Source organism: Coffea arabica, chromosome 6e, assembly GCF_036785885.1.
Source record: "Coffea arabica cultivar ET-39 chromosome 6e, Coffea Arabica ET-39 HiFi, whole genome shotgun sequence".
Taxonomy (NCBI): Eukaryota; Viridiplantae; Streptophyta; class Magnoliopsida; order Gentianales; family Rubiaceae; genus Coffea; species Coffea arabica.
Window position 1 is genome coordinate 21,865,875 of NC_092321.1, and position 6,231 is coordinate 21,872,105.

General features: G+C 31.5%; 1 non-coding gene across 1 annotated transcript; it reads right to left on the bottom strand.

Moving 5' to 3' along the window:
• Positions 1-2,733: 2,733 nt before the first annotated feature.
• On the bottom strand, positions 2,734-2,823 carry LOC113697646 (small nucleolar RNA R32/R81/Z41). The gene has a single exon (XR_003449931.1). It is a non-coding gene; the product is annotated as a small nucleolar RNA R32/R81/Z41 (small nucleolar RNA).
• Positions 2,824-6,231: the final 3,408 nt, after the last annotated feature.

The following is a 6,231-nucleotide window of genomic DNA, read 5'->3' on the forward strand; positions in this document are numbered from 1 at the left end:
GTATGGTGGGGCTTTAGCCACCCTACCATTTGAATAATTTTTATAAGTTTTCATTCCTTGTTTCGTTGTTGTTTTGCGAGAAAGAAGATAATTACTTCTGCATATTAGGATTAAACGTTTATCATAAGTCATTGTTGTTTGGTATGTTGTGTATATGTTGTTATAACAAGCCTTTCTCTTAATTCCGGGGAATGCTATCACCATGATGATCAAGTAATTGCTAAGTTTGAAGATCAAAGGCAGCAACAAAGCTATCAAAGAAATTCCAATCTCAGTTTGAAGATTAAAGGCAACGGCAAAAATATCAATGAAATTCCAACCTCTCATAAGCTAATACAAAGCTTTACCATCCAAAAAACCTATAAATTCATCATCAGAAGCTGCCACACCCTCAAATGGCGAATCCCAAAACCCTCATCCAAGAATTTGTTTTAAAGCTATAAAAATCATTTCGATATACGGAATTTCACCTAAAACTACTAAAATATTGTCACTAGTAACTTTCATTGTACATAAAACCATAGTCATAAATAATCCCTCCAAGATGCCATTTTGGAAACCACTTTTGAGTTAAAGGATTTAGTAATGGTAAGAGGGAAAAGTGCAATTCTGGAAAGCAAACCTCGACATATTAGGCCATAGCATGACCCATGAATTTGACACCCATAATGTCAAGAACTTCATAAATGTCATGTTTTATTTTATAATAGACCTTGTTTGTACATGTCTATAATTAGAAACTCAAACGAAAGTACAAACTTTAGCCATGTATTAGTCCTTTGTTATGTCATTACCATCTTGATGAAAGATGAATTGTTTGTTTGAGCTTACCATGATTTAGATGTACCTTGAAATCGTGTAAAAGCTTTGAAGATAACTTTATTAGCCACATCGGTCAACAGCAATTTTCCAAAAGTTACACCACCTTACACACAAAGGGATTATAAAAATTCATAATGGTAAAATATTAGTTTAAGACGCATATATTTCTACCCTAATATGATTCTAAGTATCTATTAATTTTTCTTTTATGTTACTCTTGAGCTATTGGATGACAAGAAGCTGGTTACTCAAGGGAAAATTTATGAAACTTAAGAGGCTTGAATCACTGGCTGAACCTTGACTAAATCTTTCCCAAATTGGTTTTTCAAAATCTTTCCCAGATTTAAGAGGCTAAAATCTTTCCGAATTTGGTTTTTCAAAAATAATTGAATTGTTTTCAACTAACTTTTTGGAATTGAGAACATATGTCTAAAATGTTTGACATCCATGCAGACTAACAATACCATTTTTGTTGTGAAAACTGGCCAAACACGTAAACACATGAAGCTGCAATTAGTAATTTTGCCACCTAAATGATCAGATATTGCTCATTTTCCTGACTAAATTCAACAGTTAACAATTGGGAAGGGGAAGTGTAACTCAACATTCAACATGAGGTCATATCGTCTTAGTATCTGTTTCTGGGATCATTTTAAAGCATAGACTGTTCAAAGAAATTATTAAAGAAATCGTACGTGAATGAAGCATAATTGGAGATGTCAAGTGAATTACTGGCGGAGTCATGATGTTATACGAAAGAAAATTAATATTTACTTAAATGCATATTAGTGTAGAAATATATGTGCATTAAATTAATAATCTATCATTTTGAATTTTTATAATCCTCTTTACTCCTTCCATCCCATTGTTATTGTCATATTTTCACTTTATTGATGTCTCAAAATAAGAGTCAGCATTTCAAATTTAACACATGCTTTACAATCTTGTTATTTGAAAAAGCAACTTTTAAAATCCTAATACACAACTATTAAGAGAATATTTTGAATTCAAAGGATGCTTTTGTCAATTTATTGATGCACCTCATCTAGACATATGATTAACACGTCTCCATAAAAAATTGGATTTCCATAAGACGACTCTAATATTGGGATGGAGGGAGTATGTGTAGTGTGGGGAGTAATGCTTATAATAGTCTTCACATTTTTCAGGAAAATGGCCATTTTGATCCTTCATCTTTTGCATTTTGGCCAATATAGTCCCTTGTCTATCTTCATGACCATTTTAGTCTCTTATCTTTACAAAAGAATGCCAATTTAAGACCTCTAATGGAAAATTAGAAATTTTTAACAGAATTAGTCACAGAATTTTCTAGTTTCTCATTAAAAGTCCTACATTGATTCTATTTTGTGAAAATGAGAGTTTAAATTACTGAAAAGATAAAATTAGACATGCCTTGACTGTAATAGACCAAAATAGTCATTTTTAGCACTTCACATGGCTTGCACTTAACTAATTCCGTTAGAGATTTTCATTTTTTCTGTTTGATATCCTAGATTATCTTCTTTTTTTTTTGTAAAGATAACAAACTAAAATGGCTACAGTGGTAAATAAGGGACTAAATTGATCAAAACTCCGAAGATAATGTACCAAAATAACCATTTTCCTTTTTCTAAAATGGAGCATCAAAGTTGACTAACCAAGCTTTAAAGACAAAACAGTTCACGAATTTTTTCTTTCCCTAACTTACCAAAACAAGAGCTTTAAAGTTCAACTAGTTGTTATGTTATAGTACAAATAATTAATTTATGCAGAAGATACTTTGGAATGTGGCCATGCCAACTATCTCATTACTAACTAATTGTCACCTAGTGCATTGCACGGCATCTGTTTTGCTTTTATGTTTTCTTTAGTTTAAGTGAAACTATGTTTTTTTCCCTCTATTAATTTGGAGAATGAATCAGAAAGAACGTAGCAAAGACTATTATAAATAAAATGAAGAAATTTCATCAATACCTTTTATTACTTTCATCATATTCATCCTCCTTAATATACAAGGTGAAATTATTAAGATAAAAAATTCGATACCTATTAAGAAAAAAAATATGAAGACAAAAAGAAGAGCCATTACTAAACCCAAAGAATTTCGAGCAAAAAATATGAAGAAAATAAAAGTTGAAACCTTCCTAACGTACCTGCAAGTGCAAAAGATAAGAGATAAAAGATTTACATAGTTGTTTAACATGAAAAAAGCGTCCACGGAGGGCTGAGAGAGAAATTTGTTGACAAAAATTTATCCAGTACTGAAAAAGATAAAAATAACAAAAAAAAAAGACTAGAGAGAGAATAATGATGAGGTCTTCTAAGAGCGCCTATGAAAAAACTCGCTTTGTCAAAATTGTTGATATGTATCAAATGAACTCAGGAGTTCCCCCAAACACTTCACCAGGCTGAATTCTTTAGCCTAATTGAGGCAGAAAATAATTGTCCCCATTGAAGTGTTTCGAGAGAACTCTAGAGAACATCTAATGCTCTATTAACTAATCTATGCTTTTGCCCCTTGTTAGGTCACTTTATTTATAGGGCTCTCCTGTCTCCACACATGCAGTTTCTGCATGTAATTACTATTCACAAGCGACATGCTGTTTTCTGGAGAATTGATGAACCTAGTCATGATATAGGGTCAGATGAAAGATAGATAACCAACAAAACTTGAGAGGTCTTCTTTCTTCAACCTTTTCACTCAGTAGGTATCCCCTTTGATCTCTCTTTTTCAACTTTTTGTTCACGAATATAACGATATTGTTTGTCCATAGAAAAAAAGAATGGCGAATCTGTCAATCTCATGCATGTTAATTTGGCAGAAGCATACAACTGCTAAACCTAGTCAGCTAGATACAAAAATCTAGTAATTATCCATCTTAAACATACTAAAAACTGTGGGATTGTTTGTCCAAGCAATTCGCATCACTTTCTAGTTGCATTAAAAACCATAATTTTGCTGATAAACCTGGGAGTTAAGGATATGAGAGTTGGGATACAAGTGGTTGAGCTCTAGAGGGTACAAGGGTAGTAGGTTTATTCTTATCTTTTCACTTGCTACATAATTCTGACTAGGTTCAACCTAGAAAATCCATCTGGAGACTTGATTTTTAAGAGATCATTTTAGAGGGCCAGTTGTCCTAATCAGGAAGGCCACAAATGCATGCGTACAAATCTTATCCACTCAAACAGAAGATAATTATGGAATCAGCTACACCACTACAAATTCTCTGCTTTGCATATCTGCACTTCACTGGTTAATTGCCATGTGAATTCAGCAAAATATGCATCTAAAATCTATCTTTCAAAAAGACTGTCTTTGAGTGGTTGCGTTCTTTAGCCTAAATTAAACGACATGACAATCAAAGACAAATTTTGTATTACAAGAGGTGTATGGTTGATTAATCAAAGAAAAATTTTGTATTTTGTAAGACAAATAGGTTTGTAGGAATCTACCATTTTCATTGAGTAATGATTAATGAACTATTGGCCTTAGAACCACCATGAATCTTTTTGTTGCACAATCATTGATTATGTCTCGTTTTTTTAAGATCATCCTAGTTTAAGTCCTTGAGTAAAAACTCACCCATCTGACCTCCAAAGTGTTTTGAGAACCTTGAAACTACACTCTCTTTACCAGCCAAACTCTCCAAATCAACCTTCTTTTCTAGTCAATTAGATTATTTTCTACATATAATGACTGACAACCAAATGGCTTCTGATCATTTCTACATTTCAAAGCATGACCTCTTGGCGTACTTCTAGCGTATAAAATTAACCATTTGAATACTAACTGACTTGTTAGATAAGGATCCATTTGAATGGAATAATGAAGTAAATGCTGGTTTTCAAACTAGAACTGTACTGCACCAGTTTTAGCCTTGCTACATTTTTTTGAAACATTAATTATATACCTGTGATTAATACTTATAGTGCAATAGAATTGATGAGTACTAATTGACTAGCGATACTGCTAAAGCCATAATCTTCTTGTCAGAGTAATATTTATCCAAACACGGACATTACTCTCAATTAGTTAATGCCATATATTCTAATTGTTGTTTTTGAACTCATTATCCATGAATTACTCATTTTCTTTGTCTTTCTCATTGACAGAACAAGGTTTAGTCTACTTCTCTCATTGCCTCTCCAATTCTTGCCTTCCAATCTCTCTCCCTATTTCCTATTTCACAATTTGTTTTCATTTTGTTGAGACTTTTGTAGTATATGGTTCAAGATCTTTTGCATAATACTATTCTCTGCTTTGCTCTTGCTATTTTCCATCACTATTAGTAAGTGTTTCTTTTTTTCTTCCTTTTTTGCTTTTATTCCATTATGTTTTCTATTAAATAATTTCTGCTTACAATTTTTTTCTTTTATTCCATTATGTTTCCATCACTATCAGCACATTATTACAAATTTCATCAATTTGTTTATAACTCCTCCATGTTCCAGGTGCTTCTTATTATGAGTGGTTTACCTACTCTTGAACGGCTTCATCAGTTTTAATTGAACTTTAAATCTTTACGGTGCAATGGTTGCTTTAGTGAACAAGCTTATATTTGTTAGCAAGAGAAAAGGGAGGCCATTAGGCCACATTTAGTCATCCATATTAAAGTCATTTTTTTCATATTATAAAATTAGAACCTTGAGGGTTTACTATTTTTTTATTCATATTTTTTTTATTAAAGATCATGTAAAAACTATGTGATTGCTTTTATAATGTCATTCAAACTCAATCCTATGATATATGCAACATGCTTTATTTCTTTGAATTTTGCTTGTTTAATGTATTAGTGTGCAATTGATCTTCTTATAAACTTTATTATCTTTTCCGTTTTTCTAATTATTATATGAATCTTGATTTCAACATGTGTCCATATTTTCTAATAACTAGATTAAATTTATTTTTAATTGTGTTATGTTCTATACCTCATGCATATAGAAGGAAAAGTGTGTGTACATGTTTTCGGACTATTTTCATTTTAGATTGTTACTTGTTTGAGTTAAATCATATTGTATTTGTAAAAAAAAAAAAAAAAGCTTTTAAATACGACTTTGAAAATTAAAAATAAGAGTGCTTTAAAGTAAAAGAATTACAATCTAAGAAAAAATATGGTAAAAAACTCACAACCAAATCAATGAGTTATTAAAACAATAGATAAATAAATTAAAGAGATGGAAGAAGTGGGCAAGCTATTCAATTAACTAGAGAAAGGCGACAAGAAATAATTGGTGGATAATGGGTCCAAGAGAATCAATGAGAATATATGGTGTTGAATAGTTGAAGGTAATGTTGGTATTTGGATAAATATTGTTCTGGCAAGAATATTATTGCCAGCCGTACTAATTACATGTGGTATAAAATGCGAAAATGGAAATGTTTTAGTTGGAAATCAAAAAGTATGG